General features: G+C 42.6%; 2 protein-coding genes across 6 annotated transcripts in view; one reads left to right on the forward strand and one right to left on the reverse strand.

The window, feature by feature from the left end:
• Positions 1–2,216, reverse strand: part of HMG20A (high mobility group 20A) — a 137,405-nt gene extending 135,189 nt beyond the window's left edge. Inside the window, exon 1 of one of the 2 annotated variants that reach the window (XM_036349871.1) lies at positions 2,011–2,216. The gene's annotated coding sequence lies outside the window, so the exon portion shown is untranslated. The remainder of the gene's footprint in view (positions 1–2,010) is intronic. The other variant, XM_036349853.1, reaches the window with a different exon arrangement.
• Positions 2,217–2,365: 149 nt separating this feature from the next.
• The window catches only part of PEAK1 (pseudopodium enriched atypical kinase 1), a 180,483-nt gene continuing 169,525 nt past the window's right edge, over positions 2,366–13,323 (forward strand). The window contains exon 1 of one of the 4 annotated variants that reach the window (XM_036349813.1): positions 2,366–2,590. The gene's annotated coding sequence lies outside the window, so the exon portion shown is untranslated. Of the gene's footprint in view, positions 2,591–2,695; positions 2,894–3,351; positions 3,457–13,323 lie in introns of those variants that run through there. The other 3 variants (XM_036349832.1, XM_036349805.1, XM_036349822.1) reach the window with 3 other exon arrangements.

The raw sequence follows: 13,323 nt of genomic DNA on the forward strand, positions 1-13,323 counted from the left end.
ATATTTTCATAAGCTTTCCTAATATTTATCTGATGGAAACAATAAATAACTGCCACTTATCAAGTCTTTCAGCTGCAGCAATTTTTATTTATGTGCATTGCTTCCATGGAATAGCATAGAAACTAATTTAAAAAACTCCTTTGCTTCCCAAAGACAGTTTCCAAAAGGTAATATCAATGTATCTCAATCAGAATTTTAATATCTTTCTCTATCTTTTCAAGTCAGCTCCATAATCTTTACTTACTTCAATAATCCTAACACTATAGTTTACTTTGTCAGAATGATCATATATTACACTAATAAAGAAGAGAGTGAACACATTCCCTCTAATCAATTTGTTAATACTTGCTTGAGGCAGTCTACATGCCCCTAACCTTATAATAACAGACATTATTTTGTCTCACCTTTTCAACCACTGCAGAAATTTTGTAGTCTTTAAAAAGATAACTCATTGATTTTAGGGTCTGAGATCCTTTATATTTACAGAAGGCTAAAACATATTTTTTTCCTTTTACTGTAACATTTAGTTTAAAACATATTTTTCTAATAAACTCTAAACCAAATAAGTTTTTAAAGGAACTAGAATTAAAATAATTGCAAATTCTAAGGATAAATTAGGTAAGAATCCAAAAGGAGAATATACACAGGCTTTATTCTTTTAAAAATTCTTGAAAGACATTACAGTTCATTTGACAGATATTCTAAAATTACTAAAGTTGTTGAGATTTCTAAGCTCTATATTGATTGATTCCTTCAGTACACATCCATACACTCAAGTATTGTGGTACTTGAAAATAGAAGCCATGGGATCAAAACTGTTTAGTGTTTATTACCACTTTGCATATAGTTTCTTATGAAACAATGAGAATACAGGAAAAATAGATGTATTCACCTTTTGTTCTTTGTAAGCCAATCCCCCCGCCCTTAAAATCTGAGCTGAATCTCATCCTTGTACCATGCTTTGAAACTAGATATCATTTTTGAATCTATCTGAATTTAATTAAATTACAAAAAGGAAAAATGTGCTAAAGTTTAACTTTCACAAAAACTATATGTTACATGTAAGAATTTACATGAATAAGTTGTTCTTAGGTACAGGGCAGAATCTGTAGCCTAAAATCAACAAGTCTAAGAATATAAGATACCAATCATTTTAGTTAAGGTAATACCATGCAGGTGAGTACTTCAGTATGATACTTTCATTCAGGTAAAGCAGTGGTTCTCAACCTTGGCTGCACATTAGAATCACCTGGGAATCTTTTTAAAATCCTGATTTCTGGGCCTCAGCCTCCGGAAATTCTGTTTCTTTGTTACTAATGTTGTGGCCTCACCCCATAACAAAGAAACAGAATGAGAACCACTGATGTAAGATGAATATGCCTCATAATTTATGTAAAATATCGAGTGCTGTAATAAGCCATAGCTACAGAGTTCCTGTAGCATGCCAAGATAGTGACACACACCTCATTAGGTGAGCGCTAGACTGTAAAGAGCAGACGTGGGCAATTATAAGTCACACAAGAAAGTGTGTTATCTTGCAGAGATGAATAGATAATTTTAACAAGGGGTTTAGAATTCTTTTAAGAACGCATTAAGAAAAATTTTGTCGAGGAGGAAATATTCCATCTTGCATGCTGAAATAAACCTCACATAAATTTTGACTGGAGGGTGGAACATTAGCAACACAAACTGGTTTAATAACCAAACTTTTCACATAAGACATAATCCCCCAAACTTGAAAACATAGTCTGTGCAAATGGCACCAAGTATCACCTTTTCAAGCCCTAGCCGCTACAGGTTGTGGGTAGGACACCCTACCATCACTTTAACGCTACAGGAAGTGAGTTATGTTTCATCCTCTCCTGAGGACTGCCTTCCTCCCCTCCCCCAACCGGAAGTGAGGGGCCTCCATTCAATCAACTTCAAACCAAGACAAGCCAATTAACAACGGCAAAGAGAGTGAAGGGCGCCTCCACTGTGGCCATCCCCAAACTCGCCTTGCTTACTGACCTGCTGACGATGGGGCTAGGCAGGAACCTGGAGCTAAAGAAAGTCCCCAGTACAGAGGACAATTCTCTGAGCCTCTCTCAATCGCATTCACTCTTCTCCGGCGTCTCACAGCTGGAGAAAAATTCCTCCGCAGTACTTTATTATGATGTCCTTTCTTTCCGTTTACCTTATCATCTTAAACACCTTTCCACAGGCAACTTCTGTTATCGCAATAACACTTACAGTTATTTCGGTGAGGAGAAAATGAAATACTATGCCCGACACCTTCAGAAAAATGAAGGGATTATTTTGTTCAAATGCGACGAAGGCCAACGTGGTTACGCAAGTGAGACTCACTTTCGCGGAGGTTTCTGGGAGATGTAGTGTTTTTTAATTGCTAAGGCCTGCAGGAAGTATTGGGGCTTGAATTGGCAATTACTGTATGCTGGCGTCCTTGAAAACCTAAATTATGTATTCCACCGCAGGCTGACCGAGGGGCTCTGGCACTGGCTCAATACCTCAGGAACTTATTTGAACCGAAATGTCCCTTCATCCCAATCTCTTGAGCCAAACAGGATTCTCTGGACCTCATTTTATTGAGGTAGGAACATGAGAGAGAGACACGATAACTCCTTCCGCGGGACTAAGTTGCCTACAGAGGGTCAAGCGCCGTGGGCGCGCGTACTCGCTCCTCCAGGAGCTCGCCTCCGAGCGCGCGCGCGGATGGGCGGTACTCGGAACTGCGCGGAGGCGGGCAGGCCGAGAACGGCCGGCTGGACTCGGTGGGGGCCAGTAGTTACTTGTTAGAGTCAGTTGCTTTGGTGGCGGTGGTGGCCGCGGTGACCAAGAAGGGGACTGGCCCACCAACGATGGTGGTCACCGCGGCAGCTTGTGCGTGCCTCAGGTAACGGTGGCAGGGCTGCCCGCGTCCCCTCCGTTCCCTTTTCTTGCTCCAACTCGTGGGACCTGCGTCGCCGCCCGCGGGATGAGAGCGCTGACCCGGGGGAATCCGGGCGCGGCGGCGCGGGGTCTGGATAGCGCCGCCGCGGGAACTTGGGCGGCTGAACTGGTGCAGCCTCTCCGTCTCAGGCCACCCCGGCGCCCCGCAGCCATCGGGGTCAGCCGGCACTGCTTTCCCCTTCCCCTCCCCCCTCCCCTCCCTCCTCCTCCCCCCCTCCCTCCTCCTCCCCCTCCCTCCTCCTCCCCCTCCCTCCTCCTCCCCCTCCCTCCTCCTCCCCCCTCCCTCCTCCTCCCCCCTCCCCTTCCTCCTCCCTCCTCTTCCCCCCTCCCCTTCCTCCTCCCTCTCCCCCTCCCCCTCCCCTCTCCCCCTCCTCTGGCATCCCGGGTAGCTCGGCGCTCCCCAGAGGAGGGAAAGTTGGGACTTGGCGCCAAAGGACGCCCCCGGGCGCGGCTGCGAGGCTGCTGGAGAAAGTGAAGGCTGTAGGAGGCGGACTCCGAGAGGCCGGGGTAGGAAGTGCTCCTCTAGCTCCTGCTTAAGTCTACATAGATATTCCGTTCCAAATCTGAGAGCATCCGGCGCAGCCTCGCCAGCAACATCAGGACGAAACCCGGTGGTAGCTCTTTGCCTGTTCACTTCGGGCTGAGGCTTGTGAGCCCCGTAACCTGCGGGTTAGTTCGGTTGTTTGGGGCTTTTGAGTGATTCTGTTGGTCATTTTGTTTCTCCTTTGCCTTTTGATTTATGCGTTCTTGCAACTTTCCATACCTCCTGCGAGGAGGACTTGACGTCTGACCGCCCCCCCCCCCCCCCCCCCCGCGCCCTCGTATTTTGCACCACCATGCTGAGAGCATGATTTCGATTTTCGTCCCTTGGCGGTTTAAAGACTACCCAGAGCAACAGGAAAGAGGAGCCCTCCCACCTTTAAATGCTACTTTCTTGCAATCCGTTGTTATTTTTAAGGTCCAAATGTAGAAATTTGAGAGTTGTGAAATGGAGTTATTGGAAGGCTGGCCGTGAGTTAAAGGAAAATTAGATTTCATCTTTATTGGCCTTGCTGTAGAAAACCTAATACATTTTTCTCTGCTTCTGTTTAAATGTAAGAATAGATATTGAATTAAATTTTTGGAGACTTGTATAAAAGGCTATTTTGTAGGTCATTGGATGATGTATGTCAATTGCTTTTCTCCTGAATTGGGATTGCCTTGAGGATTCTTTTTGGGGCCTACCTACTAATTTTTTGTTTAGCTCACAATGTCTTTTTTCCTGATAAATGAAATGATGTGTGATGTTGGAGAACCCATATTGCTCTCTGCAGTGTGGGAATTATCCACAGGGTAAAACTTTCCATGAACAGTCTTGGATACCAGCTTCATGGTCGTTTCTCCTGTAATCTCAGGGAATTTCTAGACAGCACAAGTCACTGATAACCTTAGTTACTTTCTGAAGTGCCCAGCACTTCTCTTTGGTGACTCATTTGGTAAACTATAATGGCAGGAATGGTTCATTTTCTTGGCTTCAGATTTGGAGTTGTAGCCTTAGCCCAGAAATTAATGGAGGTAGGATTCATACCATTGCTAGTAAGTTTGGCTATGACAAATGCACAAGCTATGTGAAAAAAACAAACATCTTTCCATAACTGTCAGAGGGGAAGAGGAGGAAATATTTTATCATGTCTTTATTTTGGAGACTAACATGACTATATTAGGAGGGAAAGAAATGTCAGATTATTTTCTTTAAGGCTTTTATTTTTAAAAAAAATATATTTTATTGATTTTTTTTACAGAGAGAAAGGGAGAGGGATAGTGAGTTAGAAACATGAGAGAGAAACATTGATCAGCTGCCTCCTGCACACCCCCCACTGGGGATGTGCCTGCAACCAAGGTACATGCCCTTGACCGGAATCAAACCTGGGACCTTTCAGTCCGCAGGCTGACACTCTATCCACTGAGCCAAACCGGTTAGGGCATCTTCTTTAAGGCTTTTAGATGTGGAGGTCTATCCCCTACCCCTCCATTTAGGGGTTAACATTTATGTGTGACTGGGTTCCAGGATGGGAAGAAAAGTGTTTTGACAAAAGGAAAAGTTAAAGTTGCTTTGACCTATAATGATACTGTGACTATTCATTTTATCCAGTAATAGTACAGAGAAACTTCCTTGATAATTCTTGTATGCCATTAACATTCTATCAGAATTCAATGTTAAGAGTCCATCCTGAGGACCATAAAGAAATAATGCCACTTCATAACTGTTCGTGACAATCACATTAATAAATTGTTCCTGGAGCCTTGGCCAGGGTGGCTCAGTTGGTTGGAGCCTTGTCAGGTGCACAGGAAGGTTACCCGTTTGTTCCCTAGTAGGGGGAAATATCTCTCTCACATTGATGTTTCTCCCCCCCTCCCCGCAAACCCACCCTCCTTTTTCCCTCTGTAAAATCAATTTAAAAAAAGGTAGTTCTTGGAATGTGTTATATATGTACTCATATAAACATTTATCTTTGTACATTTATAGTAATGTAAATATTTAAGTCTGAGAGCTTAAAAACTTTTATTTGCGTACATGTTTTTTAACATCTAGCAGTGCCAACCACATTTGCCAAATGAGCATCAGCCATAAATTCATGCTCTGGCACATTACATATAATAATTCTTCTAAATGGCTCCATGGTGAAACATCGTAGATTAGCATTTTTCATGAGAGGTTTGTTGTTTTAACTCTTTTGTTGGATGGATTAAATAATTTAGGAACAAAACTGTGGCCCCTGGCATGTCAAGTATGAATCATGGCTCCTTATCCCTGTAAGAGGCATGTGTCTGTGATGAGCTTTATTTTCTCATTGCTCTTTACTGTAATTCCTACTTTCCACCGCCACCCCAATCCTTTCATTACTAGGAAAGTCTAGTAGGCTCCCTGGGTGGGTGGAGGTAGGGGAAAGGGAATACCTGCAATAATGTCAACATTAAAAAATTTTAGTTACAAAAATAAATAGAAAGTCTAGGCTCCTTCTTGCTGGTTTGTTTTCCTTGGAGAAATTCTAGCAACTTTCAGGCCAGGAATAGATAGTTCACGTTTGTTTGACAAATATTTTGAGTGTCTTTTAAGTGGTAGACATGGTGGTAGGCCCTGAGTATATGTAGAATGATATCCCTTTTTGCAAGGAGCATACAATTTAGGAGAAGATAGCTGGTAACCAATAATTACAACATACTGTGTTATATGACAGGGATATGCAGAATTTTATGGTTGGAAGCAGAGAGAGGGAGGGTAGTTGACCAAGATTTGGGGTCTTGGGGGCAGGGGAATGTCCTAAAATACATCTTAGCGGGTTACTTGAGTTAATATTAAAAAATAGATAGGCTCAGCATCGAAGGTTCGAGAGTTCCATTCCTGGTCAAGGGTACATACTGGGTTCCAGGATGGGAAGAAAAGTGTTTTGACAAAAGGAAAAGTTGAAGTTGCTTTGACCTATAATGATACTGTGGCTATTCATTTTATCCAGTAATAGTACAGAGAAACTTCCTTGATAATTCCTGTATGCCATTAACATTCTATCAGAATTCAATGTTAAGAGTCCATCCTGAGGACCATAAAGAAATGGTTACATCCCTGGCCTGGTCGGGGTGTGTGCAGGGGGCAACCAGTTGATGTGTCTTTCTCACTCTGATGTGTCTCCCTCCTCCTCCCCTCCCCCTCCCCCTGAACCTTCCCCTCCCCCTCTCAGTAAAAGTGAAATTAATCTTAATATATTTTATTTAACCTGATATATCCAAAATATTATCTTTTTGGCTTGTAATCAATATAAGAAAGTATCATTGAGATATTTGATATTTGCTTTTTAATACTAAATCCTCAGAATCTGGTATGTATTTTGCATTTATACCACATCTCAGTTTGGGCTAGTCACATTCAAGTACCGGGCACTCAATAGTCACATGTGGACAGAACAGTTTTAAAGCAGGGGCTGATGAGGTGGTAAGAAACTAAATCACTGATGCCTTATGAACCAAACTAAGGAGCTAAGGGGGGAAATATAATGCTGTGATAGAATTATATTTGTGTTTTAGACCTATCATATTGGCTGTGAAGTGAATGCTGGATTAGAGAAGAGCAAAACTAGAAGCAAGACCAGTTAGGAAGCTGTTCATGGTGAAAAATAATGAATGTAGAAGAGGGGGTGGATGTATGAGAAATTTAGGAAGTATTGTCAACAGGGCAGGGTAAATAATCAGATTATGGGGTTGAGCATGATGGAAATTTAGGATGTTTCCCACATTTCTGTAGTGAACTGCTGAATGGGTCAGGCAACTGAAGAGAAGCCAACCATCTGTGCCAGGCAGACCAAAGATGAGGGATGCTACTTAACATCCTATAGCAGAGAGCAATTCCTACAATAAAGAACTTCACCAGTCCAAAAGATCACTGCTGCCAGATGCTCTTTTGGAGGGCAGTGCTAGAAGATATATGTATGTGTACTGGTACTAATCTATGTATCCATACATACTTGTAATCATTTCTATATGTAAATATAGATATGCATTCATATTGATATCTCTGATTCTAATTGGATATATTTTGATCCTTCTGGGCTTGCTGTTGGATTGGAAGTGGAATGTGAAAAGAGAGGAGTCAATGACTCCAAGGTTTATGGCTTAAGCACCTAGAAGGATGGAGTTGTCATTAACAGAGCAGTTTTCTGGGTAGAGTTCAGGAGTTCTGTTCTAGACTGGCTAAGTTTTTGAGATGTCTAAAGACATAATAAAAGAGATGTCAAGTCAGCAATTGAACAAATGAATCTGAAGTTCAAAGGAGAATGGTCCAGATTGCATACATTTGGAAGCTGTCAGTACACTAGTAGATGAGATCTCCCAAGGAGTAAGAAGAGGTTGATGGGCACTGGCTGGGTGACTCGGTTGGTTGGACCATCATCTTGTACACCAAAGGTTGCAGGTTCAGTTCCTGGTCAGGGCACATATGGGAGACAACTGATTGATGTTTCTATCTCACATCCATGTTTCTCTCCCTCTTTCTAAAAATTTTTTTTAAAAAAAATCAATAAATATATCCTCCGGTGAGGATTAAAAAAAAGAGAGAGAAATTGAAAAAATGACCTCTGGGGCATTCCAGTCAGAGATTAGGAAGAGTAGTCCTGTAAGATAATAAGGATTGGTAGTGTGGCTATAGGGTGGATTTCATATCCATCCTTAATAAACAGTTCTTCAATGCCTATTATTTTCAAGAAACCAGGATGTTTTGGGAGTTAACATAGCTCCCTTTCTTCATTAATTTACAACCTAGCATGCGCCAAGTTACCGAAAAAAAAGTAGCAGTGAAGACATACCAGATAATGATACAAATATACTAGAAAATCTTGTTAGAGGACTTGGACATAAGTCCAATTCAAATGTGCTAGTTACATACAAACACTAATGTAAGCATGTGTCAGTCAAGAAACATGTCAAGATTTCATGCACACACTAGTAATTTGCAACATCCAGGAGCTATTCTGTATGTTGACCTTGGTTTGTTTCCTTTCCTTTCCTTTCCCTTTCCCTTTTCCCTTTTCCCTTTTCCCTTTTCCCTTTTCCCTTTTCCCTTTTCCCTTTCCTTTCCTTTCCTGTTTCTTCTTTCTCCTTTTCTGTTAATCTTCACCCACGGATGATCTTTCTTCTTTCTTCTTTCTCCTTCTTTCTTCTTTCTCCCTTCTTCCTTCTCTCTTCCTCCTCCTCCTCTTCCTCCTCCTCCTCCTCCTCTTCCTTCTTCCTCCTCCTCCTCCTCCTCTTCTTCCTCCTTCTCCTTTACTAGAGGCCCTGGTCACCCCCAACTGCCCCCCCCCCGGCCTAATCACCCCCAGCTGCCACCCCTGCCAGCCTGGTTGCCCCCAACTGCACCCCCCATGCTGGCCTGGTTGCCCCTAACTGCTCCCCCGCCCTTGCCAGCCTGGTTGCCTCTTACTGCCCCCCTACTGACCTGGTCACCCCCAACTGCTCCCCCCCCCCCCCCGACTGGCCTGGTTAATCCATGCAGCCTGCTTGTTCAGTCATTTGGATGTCCCTCACTAATCCCCCTGCTGGCCTGGTCATAGGCAGCCATCTTGTGAGGGCATGAGGGTTAATTTGCATATTACCTCTTTATTATATAGAATTGTTGAAAGTATTACATATGTCCCCTTCCACCTCCCCCACCCCCCCCCATTGACTCCCTCTAGCCCACCCCCAATGACCTTGGTTTCTTAGTTTTTTTTGGATCTTGGTCCCCTGCCATTATAAGGTTTTGGATTGATAACTGTGCCTATGTTCAGTGGTTATCAGTTAAGCCACCCTGAACTAGTTCTGTTGCACTTGACATTTTAACGTCTGTCTCTCACTACCTTTTCATAATCAGCTGAATTGAAGTCTCCTTAACACATTGTTTGTGGGTAGTTTTTATCACGCGCTAACAGGTGGCGCGGGCCATTTTTGCGCAAATGGCAACGTTCGGTACAATTATGACAACTTTAGTTTTACATATTATTTTTCAATGAAACTTTTTGTGATTTACTATAAAATGTATACTGAATTATTTTTCTTAGAATCGCACTGAATGTGTGGCGAGGCAGAGAATTGTGTGAAGGGATGACTCTACGCAGTTGAATAGATTACCGTTATACCTGGAAGTACATACATAATTCACCATTGTATGTGTTAGAGACCCAAATTTTGTCCTTTGGAATTCATATATCTTCATGTTAGCATCCCTTTAGAGCAATAAAAAAGTATAAAAATAAACGTATTTATACATTACCCGCATTCTACCGCTAGTCTATAAAAAGCGTATTAATTCGTGTCCCGCGCTCTACTACCAGTCAACGTAAAACGTATAAATACGTTTCCCGCATACAATGTGTTAAAATAAAATATTTCCATGCTGCACTAGCCATATTTTTCTTACTGCTTCTTTCATTCACATTTATCATTTGGTTATTAAAGTTGTACCCAAAATGCAAGTATAGAACTTTAAAAGTAATTTAAACATGTAACCTAGTAAACTTAGGTTAAAGTAATTTCAACATTTTTAAACTAAAATAGATAGCCTTGGAGGGGACTAATTGGAAACTAAAGGGGGACATCTATAATAATTTCAACAATAAAGATAAATTAAAAAAATAAAATGGATAGGCTTTCATTGCCAGCTCATATTGATGGTGTAGCATGAGACTGGCAAATAGTGCCTATTGAGTAATTATTAGTTACTCTTTAGGAACTGTAAGAAAAATAAGGGATTTATCTACTTTATAGGATGGAGGGCAAAAAAACTCAGAAATTCATTCTCAGTTCTACAACTGGATGGTTGGCAAAGCTGTTACTCTTGTTGTTTGTACTGGTGTGTTGTATTTATTGTGAGAAACTTGAACATATTAATATGCTGAATAAAATAAGACTCTGCCTTGAGTACAAAGACTATGCCTTATTAATGTGGTCCCTAGAATGTCAGAGATACTCAAGTGGTTTTTTGAAAGAATTACATAAGATACTTAACCTTTATAAAATAAGACATGAAGAATTATTTATCTTGTTCAAGAGAAATTAAGATACTAAAAACTTACAAGTCTCTGCATCCTCATTTTAGGCTGAGCCAAACGAGTAATTTCACATAGCTCATGATCCTATTCTTCAGGAGTCAGTAATTCATTAAGGAGTCAAACTGCCTGAATTTGAATCCTGGTTCAACTGCTTCCTAGCCATATGACCTTAATTTAGTTCCTTAACTGTGCTTTAGTCTTCTCATTTGTAAAATGGGGATATTTATACCTACTTTATAGGTTTGTGAGATGAAATAAGAATATATAATGTTTGATATATAGTAAGTATTCAATTGCTGGGCAAGAATAATATCTTAAAGTTTTTAATTTTTTAGAAAAGTGTGTCTGCTAAGTGATAATTAAATGAAAAACAAAAGTCCCTATGTTAATAAGGGAAAAGACTGATGGGACATATGGTTATGTATGGAAAGTATCGTGATGTGTGAGAACTATGAATAATAGATTTTCTACTTTTCCTATCCCCATTTTTTCCTCCTAATTTGGTTAGCACATTTTAATTACATATTTAAGTATTAGCCAGACACTGGGCTTCATGAGCATATTCCTTTTTGAGAGTCACAATTGCCTTGTGGTTAAGAGCATGCATTCAGGACTCAGACAACCTGGGATTGAATCTCCTCTCTGCCACTTACTAGCTGTGTGATCTTGGGAAAATTAATTTTTTTCTCTATACCTTAGTGTTCTCATGTGTAAAATGGAAATAATGATGGTACCCATCCCAAAGGGTTCTTAGTGAGTTAATATTTGAAAAATTCTTAAAATAATGCCTGGGATATCTACACAAATAATAGACAAATATGTAAATTGACTATACCTCTGCAATGCCCCACAGCCAATCAGGAGGGAATATGCAAATTAGCGGGAGAAAGATGGTGCCAGCCACGGAGCCAGCCGGAGCTGGTGGGAAGCTTGGGTTGACCCGGGCGATGGAGGAAGCCACGTTTCCTGACCGCCTGGGCCAGCTGCTGAAGGAGGGGCCTGGGGGTGGTGGCCCCGGAGCAGGGTGGAGCATGCGGGAGGTTTTGGTCCCCCCTGGCTGGCTGCCGAGGTTAGGGGCCTGCAGATGGCCCTCAGCCCCTCATCCAGGCTGGCCACACCACCACTGGGGTGAGGGTCCCTGCTGGGGGCGTGGCCAGCCTGAAAACGGCCCTCAGCCCCTTACCTAGGCTGGCCAGGCCCCCCAGCAGGGACCCCCACCCTGAAGGGGGTGTGGAAACCACCACAGGCCCCTGCCCAGGCAGCCCTGTCCCCCAAGGGAACCCCCACCCTGATCCGGGACACCCTTCAGGATAAAGCAGCCAGCTCCCACCCATGTACCAGGCCTCTATCTATACTAATAAAAGGGTATTACGTTAATTAGACTGGAAGACCTACCGGGGGACCTTCCGGATGTTCTTCTGGACAAAGCTATGGTGGTGGGGCCGAGGTAGAGGCGGTTAGGGGCCAAGAGGGGAGGGCAGTTGTGGGTGATCAGGTCGGCAGAGGGAGGGGGCAGTTGGGGGTGAGCAGACGAGCAGGGGGCCAGCAAGCCATCAGTGGGGGTCAGTTGGGGGTGATCAGGCTGGCATGGGGCAGTTGGGGATGAGCAGACTGGCAGAGAGGGTAGGTGGGGGCAAGCAGGCTGGCAGGGGAGGCAGTTGGGGGTGAGCAGGCCGGCAGGCAGAGTGGTTAGGGGCAATCAGGCAGGCACGCAGGTGAGCGGTTAGAAGCCAGCAGTCACATATTGCGAGAGGGATGTCCAACTGCCGGTTATCACCCGAGGGTCCCAAATTAGAGAGGGTGCAGGCTGGGCTGAGGGATTACCGCCCCCTGCACGAATTTTGTGCACCGGGCCACTAGTAATAAGTATAATGTGTTTGTTGAATAAAGTTGTTATTCAACAATAAATATAAAAGAAATATTACATTTAGAAATTAATGAAAGATTATAGCTTTCCGGTGTAGTTCATTATATTAGGTAGACTCTTTTGATTGCTTTGGAGAAAAGGTTTTCTCTGAGTCCCCATTGACCTTCCTGAGCTTCTTTGTTGGTGGAGGAGACAGAAAACTGTGTTCTCATAGATCCTTTAATAAAAGTTTATTTTTTAAATTTTTTTTTGTTATTTCAGAGAGAGGAAGGAAGAGGGAGAAATGAATATAAACATCAATAATGAGTGAGAATCATTGATTGGTTGCCTCCTGCATGCCCCCCCACTGGGGATTGAGTCTGCAACCCGGGTGTGTGCCCTGACCAGGAATTGAACCGTGACCTCCTGGTTCATACTGTGACACTCAACCACTGAGCCATGCTGGCTGGGTTTAATTTTTAAACTTTTGATGTCTGTTTTTATTTATTTGTTGTTCTTAGAAAATATCATTTTTGGCTGGACTCAGACTTAGAGGTAGAAGCTCTCAGGACACCCTACGTTTCTTAGCAATCTGGCATTTTTCTTTGGCCTCCTTCATTCTTTAGGCCAAAAGTTTAGCATATTCTGTGGCCTTGTTCTTATTTTTCTTAGTACATTGTTTCTTCAGAGCGATATGCCAACATTTGTGTTGCAGGACATGTGGAGTAACAGGATGCTGAATCTTGGGTACTTTGGTCCTAGTTTTCTTATCTTCTCTTTTCATGGGCTTTCTCACAAAATATTGGCAGACATCATCATCTTTAGAGAGACTGAAAAGTTTGAGAATTCTGCTAACTCTCTTGGGTCCTAAGTGATGAGGCATAGTAGTATCAGTGAGACCAGGAATATTTTGTTCCCCTTTTTATACAATGAGCTAGATAGATCCAATTGCACCAAAAGAACCCAAATATCCCA

Source organism: Myotis myotis, unplaced genomic scaffold, assembly GCF_014108235.1.
Source record: "Myotis myotis isolate mMyoMyo1 unplaced genomic scaffold, mMyoMyo1.p scaffold_m19_p_1, whole genome shotgun sequence".
In the NCBI taxonomy this organism is placed as follows: domain Eukaryota; kingdom Metazoa; phylum Chordata; class Mammalia; order Chiroptera; family Vespertilionidae; genus Myotis; species Myotis myotis.